Raw genomic sequence first — 26,108 nt, 5'->3', positions numbered from 1 at the left:
TTTGCCCCAGAAGACAAAGTAAAAGTTCCCTCCCCCCCCTCCTCTGGAAAAGGTGCTGGGTGCCCTCTTGGCCTTGAAATCCAGCTTCCCATGGTTATGTAGCAAGACTTGCAGACTTTGGGGGCGCCAAGAATCCAACGCATCCCATCCCATAGATAAGAATAATTGGTGGTAACGGACTGGCTGTCCTTCAGAATAACCAGAATAAATAGAAGCTCAAGTTGGGGTGCTCTTAGCTAAGCAAATAAATCTACGCTATAAAATGTAGCATAACTGGCTAATAAAGGAGTCTAGGTGTGGATAATTCTTGCCACTTATTGATCAGATAAGTAGGATGCGTCTCAAATTTATTTATTGTTACATTTATATACCGCCTTTCATTAAAAACAATCCCAAGGCAGTTATGTCCTTATTTTCATGTAGCTGAAACGCAGCAAATGTCCTTATTTTCACATAGCTGAAATGCAGCAAATGTCCTTATTTTCATGTAGCTGAAACTCAGCACGTGTTTCACTCCATTCTTTTATTTTTAAACACTTCTTGCCCCTAATCCAAATTCTCCCTGAGTTAGTAAATCTGTTTCTGGGTTGTACTACTTCAGATTGTGTGCTCCTTCTCTCTCTCTCCCTCCCTTCCTCCCTCTCTTCTTACACACACACACACACACACACACACACACACACACACACACACACACACACACCTGACACCCTAATTGTCTATATGTAGGAACTTGTTTGCATAGAGAAGCATGCGATCACATGGGCCCTTCACCTGCTCTCTGACAGGAGGCAGCCTGGTGAGAACCTGTCCTGTGTTACTTTGTCGCCATTTGGGAGAGAGATGTATGAACTGTATTGTCGGAAGGTATCTGTTCAGAGTTGCTTGTATCAAGGCATGGAACTGGAGCGTGTAACCTAGTTTCCTGCATTAACTGGAGGATTAGCACAACTTTTAGTGGGTCATCCCCTTCCCCTTTCCCCCTTTCTTGTGCGACTTTGCCAGATGCTGCTCACGTGAGGGGCTGACTAACCTCCTGATAACGGAAAACATTTCAGAGTGTCTTCCAGACCCTGGCCCTGTGCTGAGAAGGTAGAGCTGTCAATCTGTCCTTGCCCCTGTATTTGTGGGTCTTGCTTGCGCCTCTCTATTCTGCACCGCAGTACCGTCAAGTTGGAATTGGTTTCCTCTCACATTCGTTCGTATACAGTTTTGCTCCCAAATTAATGGACTTGGACCCACCGTCCTGTGTACGGGATATAAGCGTCATCAAACACAGTGGAACTGGCTTCTGAGCAAACATGTGGCGTGTGACACTTTAATCTAATTTAGGTTAATCATGTTGAGTCTTTTGAACATGCAGCAGTTTGTTGTGCGGTGCCTGCAGTGAAGCAGGCTACAAGCCTTTCTTAAACCTGCTTTCTGTGTGTTGTCTGTGAAAGGTGAATAATATTTGTAAACGGAGTTGTTTTTACAAGCAAAACGACATCTTTACTTTGGCACTACTAACAGTGGTTGCCTGTCTGGGCGAGGCCATGGCCCATCTGCTCCCCTGTTCTCTCCAGCAATGGCCAGCCAGGGGTTTCCTGCATTTGGGAGCAGGACAGATAGGCCATCACCTGCTGTTTGTTTCTAGCACCTGATGTTCAGCGCTCTACTGCTTCTGTATGTGGAGGTTTCTATATATAGCGAAACTGACCAGCAGCTATGGATAAACCTTTCTGCCATGAATTTGCTTAATCCTTTTAAAAAGCTGCATAAGCTAAAGGGCCTCATTTTGTGGCGACAAATGTTCTCTGTCAATGTTGTGCTCTGTGCTGTACTTCCATTCATCTCTCGCAAACTTAGTGACAATGATTTCTGGTATCGTGAGAAAGATGGGAGGGTCCCTGTCCGTGCTCTCCATGTTGTTCATGATTCTGTAAACCTCTTTCAAGTCTCTCCTTTGTTAAACCCAAAGTCTCCAACTGATTTAGCTTTTCTTTAAAGGGATGATCGCAATATTGTGCCTAAACTGATGGTATAGCTGCATTTTAATGGCATTAAGATGCCCGATAACGGTGCTCCATGTTTTTCCACAATAATTCCTCTATTAAACTTGCCTGTTTCAATGCTGCAATATGCTTAATTGGCATGATCTTTTCATTAAACCTCTCTTTCTTGGATAGTTACCACTAAGCTTGGCCCCATCAGTGTATATTTGAAATGAGACTTTTTCTTTTGCCTGTCCTTCATTACAGTTCTTAGGAACATAGGAAGCTGCCTTATGCTGAGTCAGATCATTGGTACATCTAGCTCAGGATTGTCTACCCAGACTGGCAGCGGCTTCTCCCAGGTTGCAGGCAGGAGTCTCTCTCAACCCTGCCTTGGAGATGCTGCCAGGGAGGGAGCTTGGAACCTTCTGCATGCAAGCATGAAGGTACTCATCCCAGAGCAGCCCCATCCCCTAAGAGGAATATCTTCCAGTGCTCACATGTAGTCTCCCATTCAAATGCAAACCAGGGCAGCAAAAGGGACAATTCATGTTTGCTACCACAAGACCAGCTCTCCTCTTTCAGGAATCCCTAATAAGTTTATCCAAAGAATGTCTGAGTGTAGCCCTGTGCTGGCGAATGGTTGCTATTTGTAATGACAAGGGAGTGGAGATCGGTGTTTTCGGTGTGTGTGTGTGTGGGGGGGGGGGGGGATTCCATGCACATTTTCTCCATGTTTTCATAAAACATTTTAAAAAGTCTTCAAAAAATTATTATACAATGCACATTTTCTTGATACCCTAAATAAGGCGTAGGCAATAACTTGTGACTGGGGATATTGGGATCTATAGTTCAACAGCTGGACTGCCCAAGCTAAATAGATTTGTGTGATCTGATTTGGCATGTTGTTTGAACTATTTACAAAGTCAAAACAGCAAACAAGCCTTAAGACCACCTCTCTGTTAATTTAACCTCACTGTATCTCAAGTTTTTCAAGAAGCCAAGTATAAACGTTTGAAATGGAAAACTTTCACTGGAAAAATAAAATAAAGGCAATGTGTCGGGGTGTGGGTGGGGGTGGCAGAACTTCAATCCCACACCTCTGCAAGAGTGTTGAACCTTGGTTGATATAATCATCTACAGAAAGGAAGAAGCTGAAGCTGGAAAGAGGTGGTCACTGCAAGAGGGGACCTTCTCGGAGCTATAATGCATGGTTTCTTAAATCTGGCTACCAGGGACTTGTGTGGTACTGGGAGAAAGGTGGCCCTCCCAATATTGGTTGCAGTAGCCCTGCCTTGATTCACCTGCAGACCAGTGCAGTGGAGAGCTGGCCTTGTGGTAGCAAGCAGGAATTGTCCCCTTTGCTAAGCAGATCCACCCTGGTTTGCATTTGAATGGGAGACCACATGTGAGCCTTGTAAGATACTCCTTAGGGGATGGGGTTGCTCTGGGAAGAGCCCCATGCAGAAGGCTCCAAGTTCTCTCCTCGGTGGCATCTCTAGATAGGGCTGAGAGAGACTCCTGCCTGCAACCTTGGAGAAGCTGCTGCCAGTCTGGGTAGGCAGTCTTGAGCTAGACTGACCCAGGGCCTGACTCAGTAGAAGGCAGCTTCCTAAGTTCCTCTGGTACGTCTACCACCAACTTGCATGAAGAAAAACGATAGGGAAGAAAAATATCCCATGGATGGAGGCATGCCTACAGCCACTGTGCATGTTCAGTGGCTGCATCTGAGGCTTCCTTGGGCACTATATAGCATCATGATGGAAAGTACTCTCCATATAATTCCTCAGTGGGTCAAGCATGCTGCACACAGCCTTCTGGTATCTGTGGGAAATATCCTTTTAGTTCCCTTTTAATATATGATGATACGGTGGCAGCAAACGTATTTTAGCACAGGATACATTGTCTTTTTAAACGCCCTGCAAAAATAGCAGATAGGTTCCCTGCTTTATATGCATCTCAAGTTCTATAGCCTCTGCTCGTTTGGCAATGAGGCACCCTTCCAGACGGGGGCTCTCTTATATTTAGCACAGCAGTGGGAGTTCAAGGGTCCTAGCCTAGCCTCCTTCCCAGCTGCTCTTTTGTTCTCGTTCGTGAGCCCTTTGGGGGGAAGCAAGTACCTTCTCGTTTCTTTTGCACCACTTTGAGATGCTGCTGTTGTTGAATAGTGGTAGATCTTTGAGTCCTATATATTAATAATAATAATTAATAATAATAATAATAATAATAATAATTATTATTATTATTATTATTCTGCTATGGCTGATTAACAACAGGGAAATCCTGTAGGTGCATGTAAGGAAAAACATGTTCCAGTAGTTGGAATAGGAAATCTTGGGATTTTAAGCCTCTATTAACAGTAAGGAAGAATGCTCTCACAATTTTAAGACACATCTTTTTCGAGAGGCTTTTTAATACCTTATCTGCCGCTTATATCGGATAGGGTTCTTAGTGTGTTGCTTTTTACTGCTCACTTTTATTTTCACATTTTCTAAAACATTGTCATTTTAATGGTGGTTTTGGCCTGGTCTTTTAACTTTTAAAATTTGATTATTTTTAAATTCTTCCATACTGTATCTATTTTATTTTTTGTAAGCCGCCCTGAGTTGCACTGCTCTGGAGGGGGTGGGGTATAAATATTCTTAATGTAATAAAAATAATTTCCCTCAAAAGAATATTGCAAAGCTGATAAGGATCCCCCAGCCCCCCCCCCCCGGCACAATACAGCTAATATTTTTCTTATCATCCAGCAGATCCCTCCTCCCTTATTGCAGTAAGCATGTTTTTCACTTGAGTGCTTATGTTCTCATGTTTGTAGACTCCAGTGTTGCCACCAACCAGTGTTTCATCATTCACCTTGAGCAAAGCTAAATAACCCTCTTCAGGTGTTATTTCTCAAATGCTGTACTCAAGTATAGCATGTAAAATAGGACTGGAAAGTCCTGCCCCATCACTCGTTCCCACAGCTGGCCGCTCACGAATCAAATGGCATTCATCTGAAGAGGTGAACACCACATCCATGATGGTGGGCACGTCCGTGATTGAAAGCAATAACGTCCGAAGAGGGCTGATGATTCATTTATTAGTGAATTTCTTTATTGCTTCTGTTGTTCTTAAGTTCTTGCTGTTGCTCTATAAAACTCAGGGTGGTGGTGGTTGTTTTTTTTAAAAAATCAGGGTATTGTTGATTTGGCAATTTTGCTTTTGTGATACAGCAAAATAGAATGACCGCAACACATTAGCAGTGTTCATAATAAACATATGGAACAGTTATTGAATGCTGAAATGTAACATGAGCTTCGGACAAAAAGAATGTGTTAGGGCTTCCTTATTGACGAGAGGCTGTGTGCGGCATGGGCTTTCACAAAAGCAGCAGATTCAGGATGGTAAACAACTCAATAGGCATAGTAAGGATTGTGTGACTAGTACAGAGTTTTAGCCAAAGTCACCCAGGGCAGGAAGATGCTGCTTCTGTCTTTGAGCTGTTGCAAGCTGAATAGCAAGTGTCCTCAACCTTGGGTCCCCAGATGTTGCTGGACTACAGCTACCATCATCCCTTTGGCCATTGTATTCCAACAACATCTGGAGACCCAAGGTTGAGAACCCCTATAGAAGCGGTTGGCAACCTTTCAGAAATGGTGGGTCAAGTCTTCAGGGGCAGGTCAAGCAAGGGGGTGCATCGCAGCGAAGTTGGCACCCCTGCTTTGCTAGCCCCACCCCACCTGCTGTGACAGCTGGGCTGTGATGCTGCCCGTGCCCCCAGCCACTAAACTCGGGGTGGGTGGGGTGGGTGGGTGGGTTTCAAACTGTGCCTCTCTCCAGCCATTGTTAAGCCTCACCAGGTGGTCTGCCTCTGTCCTCCAACAAACTTTTGTGCTTTGTCTCCTGCACCTCAGGAAGAGGGAGAGGTCTGCTACCTACCTCTGCCGGGGGTATCACTGCTAACTGTAGCAGGCAGCAGAATTCAGGGGCGATGGTGGAGGTCTCTCTGGCTGTGCCGGCTGGTTGCCTCTCTCTTGCATGTGTACATTCGAGAGAGAGTCTGCCAGCTGGCACAGCCAGAGAGACCTCTACCACTGATCCTGAATGTCTGCTGCCTGCTACGCGCCGGTCAGGGGTAGGCAGTGGGCATCATCATGGCCAGTCTTCCTAGAAGTGATAGTACCACTCGAAATTATATCACATGCCACTTTGGGCATCTCTGCCCTACAGTCTGGTATATGTGTGAGGTACCTTCAGGTCTCAGATTGTCCTCTCTGGGATTCAGAACCTCTTCTTTGGATGCAAGTGGCAAGGATCATGTTTAAAAGAGATATTTAGGAGAATGGAGCTCCCCCTTGCTCTGGGAAGAATCATTCCACATGTCTGTTTCGAATAAGAGTTTACTTTCTGTGACTAGTTGTGATAGAGACATCTCCAGCGTGTGTGGTGATCATAGGTCACCAATTCTTGATTTTACTTGTTTCTTAAAGGCTTACCAGGTTATGCTTTACCCTCATCTCAATCCATGAATGTCCAAGACAATGTCTGACCATTCACAAGCCTTGTCACCCCATCAGAAATGCAAACTCATAGTTGGCCATTGAAGTAAAAATGTGACCAGGAAGCATCCTGTCTTGGTTCTTGGGTCTCTCTTCTCTCTCTCTCTCTCTCTTTGAAATTAATGCTGTTGTTACTTTTGCTTGTTTTAATGTTTTAAGCTGCTTTGATTTTTGAGATTGTGCCCCCCCCCTGCACCTGATGGGTGTCATGGGAAAAGACAGTGTCTTCTATACAGAGGATAATCTTTAGTTTTCAGAATTCTCTCTATACTTGTGTTAAGGCTCAGTGGGACTGACTGGAGCTGTTGAGCGATGTGGCTGGGGGTGGGGGGGAGTAAAAGATTCACATGACAATAGGGTCAGTGCAAGTCTGTGCTCCCCTTCCTTTCCCCCCTTAAAAACTTCCACTCTGCCTTGAGTACATCAAGTCACTCCTAGAGCTGTGTCACACTTAGGAATCATGAGCGTTGTGCACTTCTGTGTGACTGCCCCATTTCCCATATGTATTAAATATGAGGAGGATGGTAGAACAGTGAACATAGGTTGACATTGTTTCGCAAACATCATGGAGAAACAAGTAAATACAAACCAGGCTCCAATGAAATCTGTCTTGTGCCTGTTCTTAGTCCAAATTGGTGTGCTGTTGATCGTTTTTGAGAGGCATGGGATTTCCAGGGCAAGGATTTCTGGGTCTGCTTTAGCAAACCCCCTCTGCGAGGGGCAGAACCGAGATCTCTAGCAAAATGGTAGCCATGTAATAGCCGCTGTTGTCTTGCGTTGTCTCCCTTATGGTGTGTTTCCTAGATTGTAGGCCCTTTGGGGCAGGAAGCTGGATATAGACAATAATTAGTTGTGCTGTAAAGAGATGGTGGAGCTCTTAAGAAAAATCAGAGCTACGGAAAGCCATTCCAAATAAAAATCCCTTTGATTGGATCCTGAGGTCCATCATGACTTATGCCCATGGAGTTGTCGTGGCTGCTTTGTTGCTGCTGTTCCTCCGCTGCTCATGTTGGAGGTTCTTCCTTGTTGTCTTCAGGTTGAGAAGATTGGGTGTGTCTGCATCTCATTTACCTATATAGGAGGAGGGAGGAGTGCCTGGGCTCTCCATTGTGAGCAAATATTCTCATTTGTAGATATGCGACTCTTGCATTTAGAATAAATTTCTACTGATGTACATGGTAGGTGAACCCAGCAGTCAGCTTGCTGCTTCTTCTCCCCTCCGCACTATAGACCGTTTTGGAGCAGAGCGTCACGCCTTCTTTCCTCTTGACTGAGTTCTCACCACCACAGCCTTCTCTTGCTGTGCACTTACTGCAAAGGAATCGAGAGCCACTTTTTATCGGAAAGCATGGGGTGTGTGCATGTGTGGGTGTGGCCAGTACTTGTTAGATGACAGGGCAGTGTTTGGAGGTGGCAGTCAGGGTAGGAGGGAACTTGCGAGGAGCTGCAGCGTATCCCAACTGAGTTGTTTACTAATAAGGAACACAATTAGAGAAGCTAGGAGGACAACAGGTGAGGCCTGAAGCCTCCCACATTGGTATGTGAATTCTGGAGCTGATGGTAGAGTAGAATTACAGGATGGAAGTAACCAGCCGTGTTCCCACTAAGGCGTGCACACGTGTGTGCGTTCACAAGTTTTTTGATGTCCACTCAGTTAATTTTAAATCCCGCTCGGGTTGAATCGGGAAGGCCCCACTCTGAATGCACTGCCTTGATACTGCCGCCCAGGACAAAACTCATTCCGCACACAGATGAGAAAAATTAAGAGAGAACACTGGTAACCAAGATCAGCTTATTCTCCCCTCCCTCCATCCGTGGCATATCCCTTTCCATTGTTGTAACTTTTACAGACACATGCATATTTTGCAGAGTGAATTGGTTCTTAACTATGCTGATAGTCTGTGTGTGTGTGTGTGTATGCATACTACTACAACAGATATTTATATACCGCTCTTCAACAAAATTCTCAAAGTAGTTTACATAGAAAAATAAAAAAAATACATAAATAAGCTGGCTCCCTGTCCCCAAAGGGCTCACAATCTAAAAAGAAACATAAGGCAGACACCAGCAACAGCCACGGGAGGGATGCTGTGCTGGGACTGGAGAGGGTCAGTTGCTCTCCCCCCCCCCGCTAAATCTTAGAGAATCACCACTTTAAAAGGTGCCTCTTTGCTCAATTAGCAGGTGTGTGTGTGTGTGTGTACGCGCGCAAGACTGGTATGTATGCCTCAGCCTCACAGATATGTCTACAAAAGTTGTCTGCCTTCATGCACCTATGTTAGGCATCTGTGGCATGTTGATAGCCTGAAAGGAAAGGAGAAGGAAGGAATCTCCCCCCCCCCCCCCCCAGTTTACGAAAGCTTCCTTCCCGATTGCCTGAAGATGGCTTTTACTCAGCATAACTAACTGGCTATTCCTTTTATTATTGTAGTGCGTTGGCCATGGTGGTGGGTGTTTCAGCATTCTTGAATCTTAGCTTTTGTACTTTGAATTTTTGTGTGTTTTGTCTCTCTAAGCTGCCTTGAGTCTGATTTTGTCATAGAACAGCAGGATATAAATCATAGCAGTAAAATAGTAAATGAAACCTGTGTTCCAGAGTCATAAATCTGTGTACGTTGCATTGCCCCCAGATCCAAGTCAGAGGCAGCTGAATCCAGAGACCGCAACAGTCCAGTTTAACTTCCTCTATGTTGAAATGTAGGTCTTTGTTATGAGGTGAACTTAGCCAAGCTTTGAGTATTGGGTGTAAAACATTCTGTTTTCAGTCTCTTCTGAGCTACCAACTTATCATGCAACTAGGGTACAGAAAAGTCTGAATAGTTAAATTTGATTAAAAAAACACAACCGCCACCTAGTAAGAGTTTGTTAAAAGTAACATAGTTTAAAAGCGAATGTGTGTAGGCTTTAATCTATTTGTTGCTCTATATTTCTTAAATCTGACTCATGACTTCTATGAAACACATGGATCTGGTTCAGATGACCATCTAAAAGATGTTTTAGGTATTCATCCACAACCCGTGTCAGACCTCGGACTCAAAATGCTCCCCCCCCCCATCTGTGTTCAGTGATGGGAGTGACGGCTTTTGAGAACTACCTTTCAGAACTACAGTTCTGTGTTACATACAAATTCAGGGGAGTTACAGTTCCCTCTAACAGGGATTCCCAGATGTTGTTGACTACAACTCCCATAATCCTCAAGCAAAAGCCATTGCAGCTGGTTATTCTTGGAGCTGTAGTCAACAACATTATCTAGGAATCCCTGTTCAAGTGAACACTGATTATGATTTCTTCACCTGGCTTGCTATACAATTTTGTTATGATTTGTTATGGCTTGTTATGCACTGGTAATGATTTGTTCACCTGACTTTAGTTATACAAGTTTACTTTGGGCGATTGTATGGGCCATTGAATGGAAGGCTTCTTTTCTGTTTAAAAGAGATAAATTTGGGATAATGGTTCAGACTTCTGAGATTAGGCATGGTGAATGGCACTTGTGCATTTATTATTGTGTATTATCCATACTCTTGGATTTAAGGACTAGTGATTTGCACTGGAACCTAGGAGATGGCATCCTGTATTTCAGCAAGATAATCCACTGGTCTCGTATTCCTGTTTATGCCCTTCTATAGGTGATCTCGTATTCCTGTTTATGCCCTTCAGTTATCTGAACTGTGCAAAGTTCAGTTTAAAACTCACAAATATAAGCTCATATTGATAATAAACTCAAACCACCCCGGAACAAATTGTTCTGTGTTGAACTTCTCTCAACAGTAAAACAAAATCAAAACAAAACCACACAAAATAAGACAAATTACAATATCAAATTTTTTTAAAAATACAATACAGGTTTTTTAATTTTAATTTTTAACCATTTTTAAAAGCCTGTGAACAGAAGGATCTTCACCTTCCAAGCTGGAGCAGAACTACCATCCCCAGACACGTGTGTGTCTTCCAGAAGCCACATGGGCTTCCCAGCAATGTTCCCTATAACAGGGATTCCCAGATGTTGTTGACTACAACTCCCATAGTCCCTAGCCAAAGGCCAGCTGGGGATGCTGGGAGTTGTAGTGGACGACATCTGGGAATCCCTGCTAGAGGGAACAGTGCTTTTCTGGCTGCCCTGTACCACTCCCTGCCTACCCCCCAAGCTCTTGAGAATTGCTACGCCACCGATCTGTCCCTGCGCCCATACTGGGTGGGCAATTAAAGGCCTCGCTCCCACCGCACTACCCAGGGCGCTTGCCCCATGTCCTCTTGGTGGCGGGAGCAGGGGTTTCCGACATCAGAAAATCCCACTTTACTGATGCGCACGGCCCCACTGGGATACGGTAAGAAAGAGTGAGAGCAGTGTTCCCTCTAACAGGGATTCCCAGATGTTGTTGATGACAACTCCCAGAATCCCCAGCTGCAGTGGCTTTTGTTTGGGGATTATGGGAGTTGTAGTGAACCACATCTGGGAATCCCCCTGAGAAGGAACACTGAGTGGCAGCCCTCTCATATTGCTCAGAAAGGATTTCTTCTGTTCCTTACCTGTTCAAAACCATCCGTGGAGATGAGACCTCTGGTGAGGAGATCTATGTGGTTCTGGGTCTCCTGCTGTCCAGAAGACTGGGGTTTTCCCCACTGGCAAGTAGATTTGTAGACGCTTGCATATTTCATCCTCCCCCCCATCCGTTTTTTTTTTTAAAGCTTCGCAAAATGTGTGTTATGGCTTCAAAATGTTTGGAAATTGTATCGCTCTTGAATTTCAGAGCTGGAAATCCTAGGAACACTGCAATTGTATGCACGTTTCTCAAATGCCTAAGCACGACCCTATTTTTAGGCACTCGGAATGGAGTACATGCTTACGTTTACCCTCACATATTTATGGTGTTTATATTTTGCACAAATAACCAGGTAACTGCCTGGCTAGAGAAGCCCAATAGAATCTGTTGTGTTTGAGAATCCTCCTCACTCAAAGTAACATTTTTGGTAGGTTTTTTGTTTTGTTTTAAAGGTTGCCCAAGAGAGCAACTGGAGTAAATAGCTGCGTCTTTTTGGCATTTCTTGACATAGCAAAATAATGGTTAACACCTGAGCTGGATGGAGGCTTTAGATAAGGCCTCCTTTCTAGAAGATAGTTGGAATGTGAACAATGGGCTTGTTATGCACAGGAATCGGCTGTGCCTGTTCCTTGGGGGCAAAGGTTGGCTGCGAATGTGCTCACTGAAAGCCCCATCAGGTGCATTGTTAAGTGCTGTAATTTGCACCGTTTTATTGCAGGCTTAAGAATAGGCGGAGCAGGGCTCAGATCCGGACCTCCAGTCCAGGTTTGGCAGATTGCCACTCTCTCTCTTCCTCCCAGGTCTTTCTCTCTGCATTGTAATACAAAGCCAGGTGTCAAGGAGGGAATTGTGTCTCCCCGTCAGGACCTGCAGCAGGTACTGGGAGGTGGGCATCAGGTGGGCACTCAGCCTGTGTCCTGCCATTCGAGAAGGGGTGCCAGAACCCCCTAAGCACTGATCATCAGTGGGCCAGAGCTGAAGCTCAGACTGGCATTTGATGCTTAGAACAGGCACAGATCTTTTTCTTACGGCTTTTCCCAATGCAGTTCTTTGTGCACGGAGAGGTTTGTCAAACCTAGCAGAGGCACTTCAACATGTTCATACTACATTTATCAGGACTATTCAACTTTGGTGTAATATCAAACACCCATGTAAATCCTTGTGCATAATTTTTGTGCACAAGGCAGAGTGTATCGCTGTATCTTTTAGTCACAAAGATATCTTTTAGATATCACTGTATCTTTTAGTCACAAAGGGGTTTTACAGCTTTTGCCAAGGAATAAAAGTATTGGCTCTTGTATTCTTGGAACTCAGAAGGTTCCCGGTTCCCTCCCTGGCAGCATCTCCAAAATAGGGCTGAGAGAGATTCCTGCCTGCAACCTTGGAGAAGCCGCTGCCAGTCTGTGAAGACAATACTGAGCTAGATGGACCAATGGTCTGACACCGTATATGGTAGCTTCCTATGTTTAGAGCTGGTTATGTGACAAACCTGGCCAGGGAGTGGATTAACTTCCAGTGGAATTGTCTTGCACTTCCTTGCCATGGTCTGCCTCTCCGACATCGCACTCTGGTGTGCCCGTGTTTGCCTTGCCCACACACCACAGTGGATTGGCAGGAGCCAGGTCTGATGCCCGCTTACAATGAACAAGAGTGTATTATGCAGAGAGAGAGAGAGAGAGAGGGAGACCAAAGTGGTGGCATTGCCACTGCAGAAACTGAGCTGGAATAAGCCGTTTCGATGTCTGCTTGTGCCCAGTGGGTTGGGGGCCTTGCTGCTGCTTTCCTGACTCTTTGGGCTGCTAGTTTATAGCCTTATCCCAGGCAACTGGAATACCTAAAAACCTCCGGAGGGGACACTGCTTTTCTTTTGTCCCCTGCCTGATTCCCTGCAAGGGTAGAGTACTCTGCTGGGGTTTTGTTCTAAGCCACAGGAGGGGCCCCGCCCACATTCAGAAGTTGGATGTCTGCAAACGGTCAGGGCCAGAAGTGTGGGCTGTCACAAATCAGGATCCTCCTTAGGCCCTTTTTGCCAGCGAAATCTAATGCAAATGTATAGAGCAGTTGTCTAGTAAAAAATCCAGGCGTGTGTGTGTGTGTGTGTGTGTGTGTGTGTGTGTGTGTTTAACACATTTTTATACCACCCCAAACACAAGTTCTCTGAGCAGTTTACAACAAACAGCAGTTGCGTCAGGAACACAGGAAGCTGCCATATACTGAGTCAGACCACTGGCCTATCTAGCTCAGTTTTGTCTTCACAGGCTGGCAGCGGCTTCTCCAAGGTTGCAGGCAGGAATCTCTCTCAGCCCTATCTTGGAGATGCTGCCAGGGAGGGAACTTGGAACCTAGATGCTCTTCCCAGAGCGGCTCCATCCCTTATGGGGAATATCTTGCAGGGCTCACACATCGGCTCCATCCCTTATGGGGAATATCTCGCAGTGCTCGCACATCGAGTCTCCCATTCACATGCAACCAGGGCAAGCCCTTGCTTAGCTACGGGGACAAGTCATGCTTGCTCTCACAAGACCAGCTCTCCTCTCCTGCCTTAGTGCATGACTAGATACCAGAGCATAACCAAGCCATTGTGGTGCCTTCTGGGGCACCCAGGGGCATAGCTAGGGGAGAGGGGGCCGTGTTCATGGTACTGGTGCCCCCCCCCGTAAGGAAGATAATAGGGAGGGGTGGAACTGGAGGGCCCTCAGGAGCTGGGGGCCCGTGTTCTTTGAACCCTTTCACTCAATTATAGCTACGCCCCTGGGGGCACCTCTTCTTCCCTTGCTTTCTCCCTTCCTATTTCGCAGACCTCCAGGACTCTCTTGCCACACAGTCTGCTCTACGCCCCGTTGGATCAGACCAGAGGCCTGTCTAGTTTATCATCTTGTTTCCCCACTGTGGCCAACCAGACGCTCATCCCTGCCCCAACGTATCAAGGCTGATTGGACAGGGCATTGTGTGGCTGCCTGTTGGCGAAATCAGCAATGAGTTGATTAAGTGGATTAGGCTTATGAGGTAGTAGGATTGTTTGCTTGAAATCCAGTCACAATTTCAAAGAATAATGAAGTGGCTTCAGGGGCTCTCTTATAGCACCAGAGTTGCTGGTTTTTGCAGCCGCTTAATGTTCAAAGGAAAAATATGAAATGTTTTGAATTTTATGTAATGTGGCTTTGCCTATATTGCCACAACTGAAATGATTCTTCTGCAAAGATACTTTTTTGTTTCAGTCCTTTCATTTAGAACTTTAGCAGCTGAGTTGTGAGGGTTTCTTCAGTAATATGTGTGTGCATTCAGTCTGAGAGCTTTCTACAGATTTAGAAGGGAAGTTTTTGAGTTCACAATTTTTTTAAAGGGGGGGTGTTTAATCATTGGCTTCTTAAGGAATCACTGTCTCTGTGTGTGTTTCTGTGTAATTGATATTTATAGCGGTGCTAGCTTAGCAGTGTTTTTCCTTGCTTGTAATGTTCCTTTTTGAAAATCTCATCTGCTGTTTCTCAGTATGTGAGACTAATAGAACCGACATCCGTGCAGTTAAGAGAATGCTTCTAGCACCATTGGGGGCATTTATACTATTGTGCAGTGGTGAGAGGAACAGACCAGACCACAGGGACTGTAAGGCATCCGTTCATGAGACTTTTGTAACCATGAGCCAGGAAGGTAGGAAACTTCTCTGCAGAAACTGCAGTTAGGTGAAATCTTCATAGGAAGCTGCCTTCTACTAGGAACTTGGAACCTTCTCCATGCAAGCATGTAGATCAGGTCTGCACAGCATAAGGCCTTGGGGATTTTTTTATTTTTTTATTTTTTTGCTGTCCCAAAGTTTTGTGCTGCCTGAGTTGAGGCTTCTTTGCCCCATGGCCCTAGAGGGGATCAGCCCCCTTTCAAAATTAACCTTTGCAACCTTTGAAAGTACACAAAGGGCAGGGAGGAGGAAAGGTTGCTAGGAGTCTCCTCTGCTCTCCTCGTGCTGCAGGTAATTAATCATTGTTTTCATTAATACTTTTAATGAGTAACTAAAAATTGCTTTCATTTATATTTAATAACTTTAATGCAATCATTAATGTGCTGAACACTTAACTTGGCCCACACACCTCAAGCCATGGTTGGTTCTGGCTCACCGGTGTATTTGAGTTGTGCACCGCTGATGTAGATGCTGTTCCCAAGAGCGGCCCCATCCCCTGAGGGGAATACCTTACAGTGCACACACGTAGTTTCCCATCCAGATGCAAACCAGGGTGGACCCTGCTTAGCAAAGCGGACCATTCATGCTTGCTGCCACAAGACCAGCTCTCCTTTCTCCTCTGATTAGGGAAGGCTTGTAAATAGTTACTTGCCTACGGTTCATCCTGGCCTAATTGTCTACTCTGACAGTGATTGAAGGAGGGAGAGGGTTCCATGAGTCCAGCCACGTCATCCTCTCCACTCAGGCAATTACCCAGCAGCTACTTCTGACTCCCCCAATGTAGCCTCCTAGAGCCTACTTCTTTCCTCAGGATCTCCTTGGCTGCCTTTTAAGCCTCCTACCCCTTCCTTCTCGGTTAGCCTCCTCCAGCATGCATTTATTTATTTATTTATTTATTTATTTATTTATTTGAAACATTTAGTATAGCGCCCACTCCAAAGACTCCAGGCGGCGTACAAAAACATGTAAATAAGGCAACATTAAAGATTGCATTCTAAATTAAAAACTAAAGTAGCTAACGGAAAACAAGTAAAGTAAACTCCAGGGCAAAAGCCTGGCGAAAAAGAAAAGTCTTCAGTAGAGATTTAAAGATCAGTAAGGAAGGGGCTTAGATGAATCTGAAGGGGAAGAGAGTTCCAAAGAAGTGGGGCAGCAACTGAAAAGACCCTTTCCTCGGTCCTAGAACTCCGAACCTCTCGAAAATCAGGGACAAAAGGGCAATCTGAGATTATCTAACAGGACGGGATGTAACTGGGTAGGAGAGGCAGGAAAGAGCTATGCCCTTTCTCCTTTTTTGGGTCTTTCACCGGCCCTCAACTCTTCATCTGACCTGGCTTCTGGCTCTCCCTTCTCATGGTGTTGTGATCTGCAAGAGCACTCCGGGGCACACAAGGACTTGGCTGCCATGGTTGGCAGTAGGTTCAGTCTTCCAGGGTTGGGGAAGAGGGAGTTGTCAGCTGGGAGTTGGATGCTCTGACATCGGATGGTGGGTAGTTGGCATGTGTGTATCTGGTTTTCAGTGTGTTGGAACCTGTACTAGAGCCCACACTCTGAAACCTTGTGATAATGTTGGAGATTGAAGGGGAATTCAGGAAATCTTAGATCTGGATTCAACAGTGCAACAAAGCCCTTAACTCTTCTTCCCCTGTCGTCCCCCTCTCCCCGCCCCCAGCCATTTAATGCAATAAATAAATCAGTCGTCCACCAAGGGGAATTTGCTGTCATACCCAAATGACTTAATCTCAGGCCCTTTTACAGGATGACAATGTTGTCCTCTGCATTCTGGCAGCAGAGCCTCCTCCAAGGGCTTATGGTAATGGCACTGCACTTGTGCCAGTCAGGTTATTTTGAGTTATTTCTGGTTATCCCCTTGTGGGAAGTTTCAAAAATTGCATGGTTACCTTTGCAGTCTCTTCAGCACTTTGTGAGACAGTAACCCTGCTGTGATGCATTTTTCTGCCTCTGAATCCTGACCGTGCTTTGAGGGAGGAGAATTGCACGAGGGTATTCATGCAGGTATGCAGGCTGAAGTTGTATGGCATTGTCAGCTCCAAATTAAGCTCCATTGCTTCTTAAAATCTCAGCTCTGGGCATCTTTGTGTGTGTGTACTATGAATGGGGGCTCCAAGAGATTCATTATCAGGTTTAATGGGCTTGGGCTAGTGAGATCCAGGTTGAACACTCCACTCATGGTCTGGAAACCCTCTGGACAAGTCACTATATCTCCCTTGAAGGGAAGGGCAAAATAGAAATGTGACCAACCAAAAGAAGAGGGGTGGAAAAACAGCTTGGAGCAAGGCTTCAAGTTCCTTCTAGCAGGCTAGAGGTTCTGATGTCTATTTCCTCTCTTTCCCCTCTGTTGTGAAATCTCTAATGGTGTGGTCTGTGCATTAGTTCCCTTGAACCATAGTGTTGACAAAAGTGGAGTTAAGGAAATTCCTGCGCTTAGTAGATTCTTCTAGCTGGTTACCGAGTTTTGTGTATAGGCCAGGCTGGCTTTTCAAGATTGCAGTAATGCACAGCTACTGCAAAATAGTTTAATTGGGCTTGGGGGAGGAGAGGAAGAAAAAGTGTGGTTTTCTTCTTTTTCAGTAAAGCTCACTCCTCAGAATCAAAAGTACAGCAGAGCTGGAGTAAACGTCTTTCTGATATATGGAATTACATGCCACGGAACGGCCATTAGAACCCATTTAAAAGAGGCTTAGACAAATTTGTGGAGTGCAGGCCTATCAGTGGCTGCTAGTCTGGTGGCTGTGGGCCACCTCCAGCCTCAGAGGCACGATGCCTCTGAATACCAGTTGCAAGGGAGCAACAGCAGGCGAGAGGGCATGCCCTCAGCTCTTGCCTGTGGGCTTCTCAGAGGCATCTGGTGGGCCACTGTGTGAAACAGGATTCTGGACTCAATGGGCCTTGGGCCTGATCCATTAGGGCTGTTCTTATGTAAGGATTTGCTCATTTAAAAAAAATTCTAACTACTGTATAGGTGAAAATGGATTTATTGCCTGTTCAGTGGTTCTTGATTCCGTTACCTCTGCAGCATCCTTGGAGAAGTTATTCCCACACAAGTCCACTCCCATTAAATATCAAAGCACTGACTTTAGTCTGCACACATTCTTGAGGGTTACCATTCCATGAGAGTATGGCTTTTGGATTTTGGAGTTAATAAAGGTTCCTTGTAGGAACTGATATCAAAGATAACTTGGCATTATCCAGTCTCTGTTCTCCCTGCCCACTCCGCTCTGCCCCAAACTGGAAGGAAAACAAAGCTTTCAAAATAACTCTTTAGTCTGCTGGGATGCTGGTGATAAAACCATCACTAGGAATCTAGTATTCGATACAGACAAGTTACCTGATCATAGCTGAATTGATTACTTAGCTCCTTGTGGTCCCTTTGAACTCCATTTAAAACATATGGGGAAAGTTCTGTTGGTTTTAGGGAGGACTCCATTGGCCTATTGCTATTATCACTTTGTGTAACTTCATATAACATTTTTAATGGTCACTGATGGCTTGTCTGACCTATAGGGTTGCAGTGAGGTCACTGTAATTCCCATTTTTGAGATGGGGAACCAGGGTTTAGGGATAGTGGCTTGCCCAAGAGCATGCATTGAGTCCATGGCAAAGACGGGGACTGGAACGGAAGTCTCCTAAATCCAGCAGCCTGCCTGCAAGGGTACACAGTCAAGAGACACACAGATAGTTGTGATGACCATGATGTGTGAAGGTGCTCGGGTTAATAGCAGTGCCAAAAGATTACCACTGTTGTGCTCAGCCAGTTAGAATTTATGAAGCTGTCTTCCCAGACTGGTAGTGCCTCTCCAGAATTTTAGGCAGAGATCTTTTCCAGCCCTGCCTGGAAATGTCGGGGATTGAACCTAGGATGGATGGATAGATATTTATTTATTTATGCATGCCACTGAGCTATAGCCTCCTCCCCCTAAGCCAGGACTGCTCAACTTCGGCCTTCCAGCTGTTTTTGGACAACTCCCATAATCCCCAGCCACAGCAATCACCAGGGATTATGGGAATTGTTAGCGAACATCTGCAGAAAGGCCAAAGTTGAGCAGCCCTGCCCTAAGCACTAATGTGTTACTATTGGTGGCATTAGTTCTAGGTGAGCGAGCATCTCCACAGTTGATGGTGCCCACTTCTGGTGGCATGCTAGGGCTGTAGGCCAGGTTTTCTTAACCTTGGGGCCCCCAGATGTTGTTGCACGACAACTCCCATAATCCCCAAGCAAAAGCCATTGCAGCTGAGGATTCTGGGAGTTGTAGTCCAACAACATCTGGGGGCCCAAGGTTAAGCAACCCTGCTGTAGATCACTGCAGTGAGTGAGTGAGTGTACATATATGCCCTGAGTTCTAACCGATTTTAATAAAGCAGTTGTAAGACTTCAGCTAAGGTGACTTTTTGAGGACATTGGAGGAAGTCTGTGTGCAGCTCCTCAAAACGTAATAAGGACAATCATTCATTGTCGGAAGGAAAGGCTGCCTCTTAATGTTTTATTGTGCATCAGTACTGGAAATGGGAAATACTTCCTGTTCATGCTCACACGCCCGAGTTAAAATAGCTCCAGAAATAAACAAGATCAAGGGCATCACTATTGTGGAAGATCCAGGGTTTAAAGATGCAATACCATTGATCTCAGCAGATCACTGGGCTTTAGCTGCCAGTGGGTGGGTCTGTGGATTAATGTTGAGGCCTTGTATGCGAGTTAATAGTGCATGGAGGAGAAAGCTGCCATTGATTCAGGTGTCTGTCTGTCTTATTTATACCGAAAAATATTGTATCCCATTGCAGCCACGCTTGTAAATCAGTGGTAAGATGGGTTATTTGGAAATGTGCTTCCAAATAAAAGTGCTTAAAACTGGACTAGCATTTTCCTTTACTGTTGGCAAAGCACCTTGAGCCACACTTCTAACTAGAAATTGCAAATGTAGGAACTTGAAATGAAGAAATCAAACAAGCTGTTTTTATTAGCCAACAAAGAAAAGTGGCCAGTTTGTGGTTTTTTTTTGGGTTGTTGTGTTTTTTTAAACCTTTGGCCATCAAGGTACATGGCAAGCTGATATAATCCTGTACTGAATTATTCTGAGTCAGTGTTTCTGTTTCTGACTGTCCTGTGACTTTTTTATATTATTCTAACTATCTCGTTTTTGAATCAATTGTTTTTGTTACAATTTTGTTTTTGCTATAGCTAAATAGACAGATTGAAATTGAACTGAACAAGGGATGAGACTGGTTGGTGATGAGGCAGTCTGTAAATGCATCAAATGTGTCAGTGTTGTGTTTAAATAATTGCTGTTCTTGAGAAGTAAGTTAAGAAATCCAGGCAAGAATGTTTGTATTAGTGTTCTAATTATTTGTGCTTCTCTTTGTACGCAAGATTGTGACCTTATCCTTGAAGAAGAAAGGGGCTGCAGCCAACCTGTCTTTACTGCTATATTTTGAGTGAACATGAAGGACTTGCAATATCTTCCTTGACATGTGGAATGTGAAAATTTGCTCCAATTAATAGGATTTTTCTTTCTTTCTGGTGTTCCAGATCCGCTTATCTGTCTTAGCATGCTCTTGAGCTTATCTCTGCAACCGTAATGGGTAGAAGTTCTTATGAAAATGAAACGCTGGTATTCCCATAACTCTGACGACCCTTTGCAATCCATTCTACAGCTTTTTTGGGGGGGGGGGCAGAGTTGCCCACCATGATCTAGAGCAGGCATCCCCAAACTGCGGCCCTCCAGATGTTGCTGAACTACAACTCCCAGCATCCCTAGACACAATCTTTTGTGGCTGGGTATGCTGGAAGTTGTAGTTCAGCAACATCTGGAGGGCCGCAATTTGGGGATGCCTGATCTAGAGCAAGGATTCTCAGTGTTGGGTCCTCAGATGTTATTGGACTTCAACTCCCAGAATCCCCACTGGGACTGAGGATTATGGGAGTTGATATCCAAAAACATCTGAGGATCCAACGTTGAGAATCTCTGATCTAGAGCAACTGTTTTGCTCAACATAGAGAAATTCTAATCTCTCCCCATCTGTTAGCGGAGAAAAGGTACCTTGCGAAAGCTTTCTTTAAAATAGAAAAGCTATGGAAAGTAGAATTGAATTGGCTGTATATGCAGTTATTTATGTGTGGAGTGTAAAGATTTGGTATTTCCTGAATAAAGGATTGCTTTGATGCAGTATGGGATGTAATCTCTGCCAGGCTTCAGTTTCCCTTACTATTATTAATAGTAGTAAAATACCCAAAAAGCAGATTTTGTGGTAGTGGAGAAGAGCAGAAAGTTCAGGTTTCCAGTACTGGTGCTGACAAGAGAGCCTTGCCTTGTGGGAGTTTGTCTACAAATTTGTAGCCTTTGAGTTTCCACCAAATATTTATTGATTTTATTACATTTACATACTGCTTTTCTGCCTCAGCTAACCCAACCCAAGGTGCCTTTACAATATTAAAGCAAGCAAACAAAAATGTTACAGAATACTTAAGTGTATTTGAGATTGGGAAAGAAGCATCAGAAAACAATACATTTTTGTCTTACCTGGCATTTATTTATTTATTACATTTCTATACCACCCCAAATAAACCCTGGGCGGTTCACAATCTGAAAACTATTAAAACATTAACACAATTAAAACAATTTTTAAAAAACGAATAAAAACTTCAACACCTCAAGCTTTTAAACTAACAGCCTGGCTAAACGGGTACGTTTTCAGGTCCTTCTTAAAAGCATTCAGAGAAGGGGAAACTCTTAACTTCATTAGGAAGAGCGTCCCAGGGTCCCCAGGGCAACTCTAGAAAAGGCCCAGTTTAGAGTCGCCACCAACCAAGCTGGTGGCAACAGGACCTCCTCAGATGATCTTAATAGGCGGAGGGATTGATGTAGAAGAAGGCATTCTTCAGAAGAACAGTGATTATGAGTTTTATGGCAAGATCGGCATTATAACACCAGCTTGTAAGTTGATCACACTTTGGGAAAGTTTGAAATGACTAAAGCTTCGGAGTCCAATCTTGTGCATGCACATAGGGCTGACTTCTCCAGAAACGTTCAGCCCGGACAGAATTACTTAATGTAGATTATTAGCCTGAAAACCACCCTGCTGTGCTCACAGAAGTGTATGTATCAAAAGTCACGAAAGGATTTCTTGCCTCCCTAACCACACACATTTCTGGGTGAAGTGGGACCCGGGGTAGAGATCATGGATCGAGGACTGGGAGGTGTTGGCTTGTGCTGGATTCATTATTCTGGAACAGAAGGGTGTGACTTATATCCCGTAATGGCAGCTTGGAAGTTGCTTAGCAGAAGGCAAGGTTTTCTGTTGCACAGGAAGGTCAATTAGCAAAGCAGTAATGAGAGGGATGTGCAGGAATGCGTCTCTTACTGAGTGCCACCCTCGTAAGTTGACTTGTGCAGAGGTTCTAGCAGAAATCTGCATGAGCAGGAGCAGAACTGGTCAGAGCAACTTTCCTCCTTCCTCCTGCTCGAGTTTCAGTGAACTGCATGCAGGCAGAATGGCTACGAATCAGAATCTTTTTTTCTCTCCAATAGATTTGCTTCCTTCACCCTGAATAGATCTATACCATGCTAATTCACCACTAGTGAGAGTCTTGAAATGTGCTTCTCTTTTTCATAGTATGGTGGTGTCTCGTGCTTTCTTGATGCTGTCTAAAATGGCATTCCCCCCCCCCTTTCACGAGTGTTGTGAAATGGTAGTCCTTGCTAACTTCTCCAGGGCCCTGAGGAAGCTTTCAACATGTCAATAGCTCAGATTAACTAGTGCTGTGTAGGATAAAGAGGAGAGATTCACTTTTTGTTTAGGTAACAATGGCAAATATTTGGCTTCTGTTTCTTTTGCAGAGTGTAATTCTGGTGGCATAGGGGTGTGTGTGTGTGTGTGTGTGTGTGTGTGTGTGTGTGTGTGAAATTGGTCTGTTGTTGCATTTTATTCTTGGAGAAATGCTCTCATTCGATTTGGCGGGATTTAATTTGCAGAATTTTAGGGGAGGTGTCGCGTACTTTACTATACCCTCTATTTGAAATTGATGGGTGTGGTCCTTCTGTAACTGCATGCCTTGTTTTTTCAAGAGAATCTTTTTAAACTGTAGACATGAATGTTGTAAATGTTCACGTTACTCTTCCAATCTGCGGCCAACTCTAAATTGACTCTTCTTTCATTTGGGGAAATAACCAAGGCATATTTTTAATGTTCCGTTTTGCAGTCAATTGAGCCTTCAGCTCTCCTGTGTGTGTTTGGCGGGGGGGGGGTATATTTCGTGGTAGTAAACATGCCCTCTTCCCCCACTCCCCGCTCTTTTGTGTGCTTATGTGTGGAGTTTTCATTCACACTTTGTCATGCCTCACAGCTGTACTGTGAGTACAGGAAGAGTCATGCTAGTAGGGCTGCTCCAGACATTTTATTTGGGACTTGTAGGTGAAATCAGCACAGCACCAAAGCCTGCTAGATTGCTCCCCTCTTAGGCACATAGGGAGCTGCCTTATACTGTGTCAGACCTTTGGTCCATCTAGCTCAGTATTGTCTACCTAGACTGGTAGCGGCTTCTCCAAAGTTGCAGGCAGGAGTTTCTCTCTGGCTTACATGGAGATGCTGCCAGGGAGGGAACTTGGAGCCTTCTGCGCACAAGCATGCAGGTGCTCTTCCCAAAGCAGCTCCATCCTCTAAGCAGGGATGTGCACGAGCTGGTTCGCACATCCAGGAGATGGGGAGGGTTTCCTTTAAGGGGCAGGGAGGGTGCCCTTACCTCCCCCCCCGCCACATTTTCCCCGCCAGCACTCTCCCAAAAATTGCTGGTACAGGGCTGCAGCGTACTTCCCTGCAGCCCTGGTCAGTGTAGTACCGGAAGTGGCTAGTGCACATGCATCGGCCCATTCCAGTACAATGCTGACCGGGGCTGCAAGGAGGTATGCTGCAGCCCCGCGTCAGCAATTTTGGGGAGAGCACAGGCAGGGGAAATGCGACGGGGGAGGTAAGGGCACTCTCCCTGCCCCTTAAAGAAGCTCCCTCCTCCGAACCGACTCAAACACCGGACTTACGAGCCGGTTCGGCACTCCACAAAAGGAGCACCGAACCGGTTCGTGCACATCCCTACCCCTAAGAGGATTATGGTGCTCACACATGTAGTCTCCCATCCATATGCTAACCAAGGTGGCCCCTGCTTAGCAAAGGGGACAATTCATGCTCGCTGCCCCAAGACCAGCTCTCCTCCTCCTCTTTAGGAATTTGTCCCTGCTAACTGGGCAAAGAGGCACCTTTTAATGTGGTGATTCTCTTTATTTAGCAGGGGGAGAGTAACTGGCCCTCTCCAACCCCGGCACTGCATCCCTCGAGTGGTTGTTTCTGGTGTTGCCCTTATGTTTCTTTTTAGATTGTGAGCCCTTTGGGGACAGGGAGTCACCTTATTTATTTCTCTCTCTCTCTCCCTCTCTCCATGTAAACCGCTTTGGAAACTTTTGTTGAAAAGTGGCATATAAATATTTGTTGTTTTTAGGAATGTCCTCCTAGATACTTACCAAGGCAGCAAATAATTATCACTGCTGCTTGTTTTTCTGCCTTAATAGGCAGGATTTATAAAGTATTTTATGCTTTGCTCTTGGTAAATAAAGGCTTTTTTTAACCTGCTAAAGTTCAAAAGGGAGAATTCAGTGTTGGCTCTGTGAAGGTACGAGCAACAGCAACTTAAATTATTTTTTGATTTGATTCGATTTATATACTGCCCTTCCAAAAATGGCTCAGGGTGGTTTACAACAAGGTAAAAACAATTAAAACAAATTAAAATTACTTTCCCCATCTGTGTTTTGTTGCTTTGAGTGAGTAAATCAAACTTTTAAAGATTTAGTTTCTGCGTCAGCTGCCTTCCTGGACCATTCAGAGGCACACACACATGTTCAGAGTTCTTTTGAAACTTGGCTGGCAGCCACTGGCTGATCCCAAAGGACAGCAACTGCCATGGAACTCTCTGGTTCAGCATGCCACCTCCTCGTCCAGAAAGGAAAGTCCGGGCGACCACCCGTCTTTTAGTTGCTTTCCTGTATTCGAAAGCATGGCTCCCTGTCTCTGAAGCAGGCGTTTTGTGGACTTCATGGCAATGGGGTTTATAGAATCGAGAACACTTTGCTTCAGCTGTGGCACCTGGCAGACTGTGAGAAAGTGAGCTGTGAGAAAGTGACGCCTGATCTTACGTTCTTAAAGCATTGCAGCCGGAGCACTAGCCGAAGCTGTGCAAAGGGATTCCTGGCCACCGCCTGCACCTGGGCATCCAAAAGCAGAGCCAAGTCCAGCAATACCCTCAAGCTGCGCACTAGTACCCCTTGGGTACTTGAAGGGCTCCCGGGGTGCTCAGAGCACTCCTACTTGCCCATGCTGCAGCCACACACCCACAGAAATGTGTCCACTGCAGAAGGGGAGGGAGGAGGGTGAAGACCCTCCTCCTTTCTTCCTGAATGGCTGGCTATGTGCTGAAGCTCAGCATACACCCCCCCCGCCCCCACCCAGCCTGACTAATAGGCTTTGGAAAATTATCACTGAGTACTCCATCTCATCTTGCACGGGAGGAGGCCATGGTCAACCCCGCCTGTATTCTACCAAAGACAACCACAGCTGTGGTCGCCAGGAGTCAACACCAACTTGACGGCACACTTTACCTTTTCTCCCATTGAAATTAATAAGACCTATCAACTTAAATCAAACTGCTCATGAGTAGTATATATATTTATCATATTTATATACCACTTACAAAAGTAGAAACAGAATAAAAACAATTAAATAGCTTAAAATAAATTAAATATTAGTGTGGATGTGAGCCAGTGACTGTAACACTCAGATTTGTATGTATATGTGGGCGTACGTACGTGCACACACACATTTAAGTGGGCTGCTCCATTCACTGGTTTACACCCATGTTGTTACTCACAAACGGTCTTATTGAAATTAATGGGAGTAGATTTCAGTGAGAGTACGCATGAGTAACTTTGGAGGTGAGCCAGTGACGGGAGTAGCCTGTCTCATAACCGAAAATGTTTAAATTTGTGTGTATGCGTGCACAAAGATTCTGTGGGGTACAAGCTCATATCCCATCTCTACGGGGAATGAACTGAACGTTTGTGCCGGAAAGGGTACACGTGCTAAAACAACCCCCCCCACACACACACACAGGTTGGGGATCCCTGTCTTAGAACACTAGTTGTATATGGTCAATTAAGAATATTTAGAAATCGCATCTGAGACTGTTGCAGGGGGAAAGGGATTCTTAAGTAACCATAGACAGTCATTATTTGTTTTAAAAGGACATGTAGCCGAGCGAGCGTCTTAACTGAATAATGCGGAGTCCTGTTTTTATTTATTTATTTAAAGAATGCATGGTCCT

At 45.0% G+C, this 26,108-nt stretch overlaps 1 protein-coding gene across 8 annotated transcripts in view; it reads left to right on the top strand.

The window, feature by feature from the left end:
• The window catches only part of USP7 (ubiquitin specific peptidase 7), an 81,214-nt gene that overhangs the window by 9,455 nt on the left and 45,651 nt on the right, over positions 1-26,108 (top strand). The window contains exon 1 of one of the 8 annotated variants that reach the window (XM_053276344.1): positions 24,756-24,892. The exons of the other annotated variants lie outside the window; for them this stretch is intronic. The gene's annotated coding sequence lies outside the window, so the exon portion shown is untranslated. Of the gene's footprint in view, positions 1-24,755; positions 24,893-26,108 lie in introns of those variants that run through there. 8 annotated transcript variants of the gene reach the window in all.

This window comes from Hemicordylus capensis, chromosome 13 (assembly GCF_027244095.1).
Source record: "Hemicordylus capensis ecotype Gifberg chromosome 13, rHemCap1.1.pri, whole genome shotgun sequence".
Lineage (NCBI taxonomy): Eukaryota > Metazoa > Chordata > Lepidosauria > Squamata > Cordylidae > Hemicordylus > Hemicordylus capensis.
The sequence above is the reverse complement of the archived record's forward strand: the minus strand, read 5'-3'. Positions and strand labels throughout refer to the sequence as shown.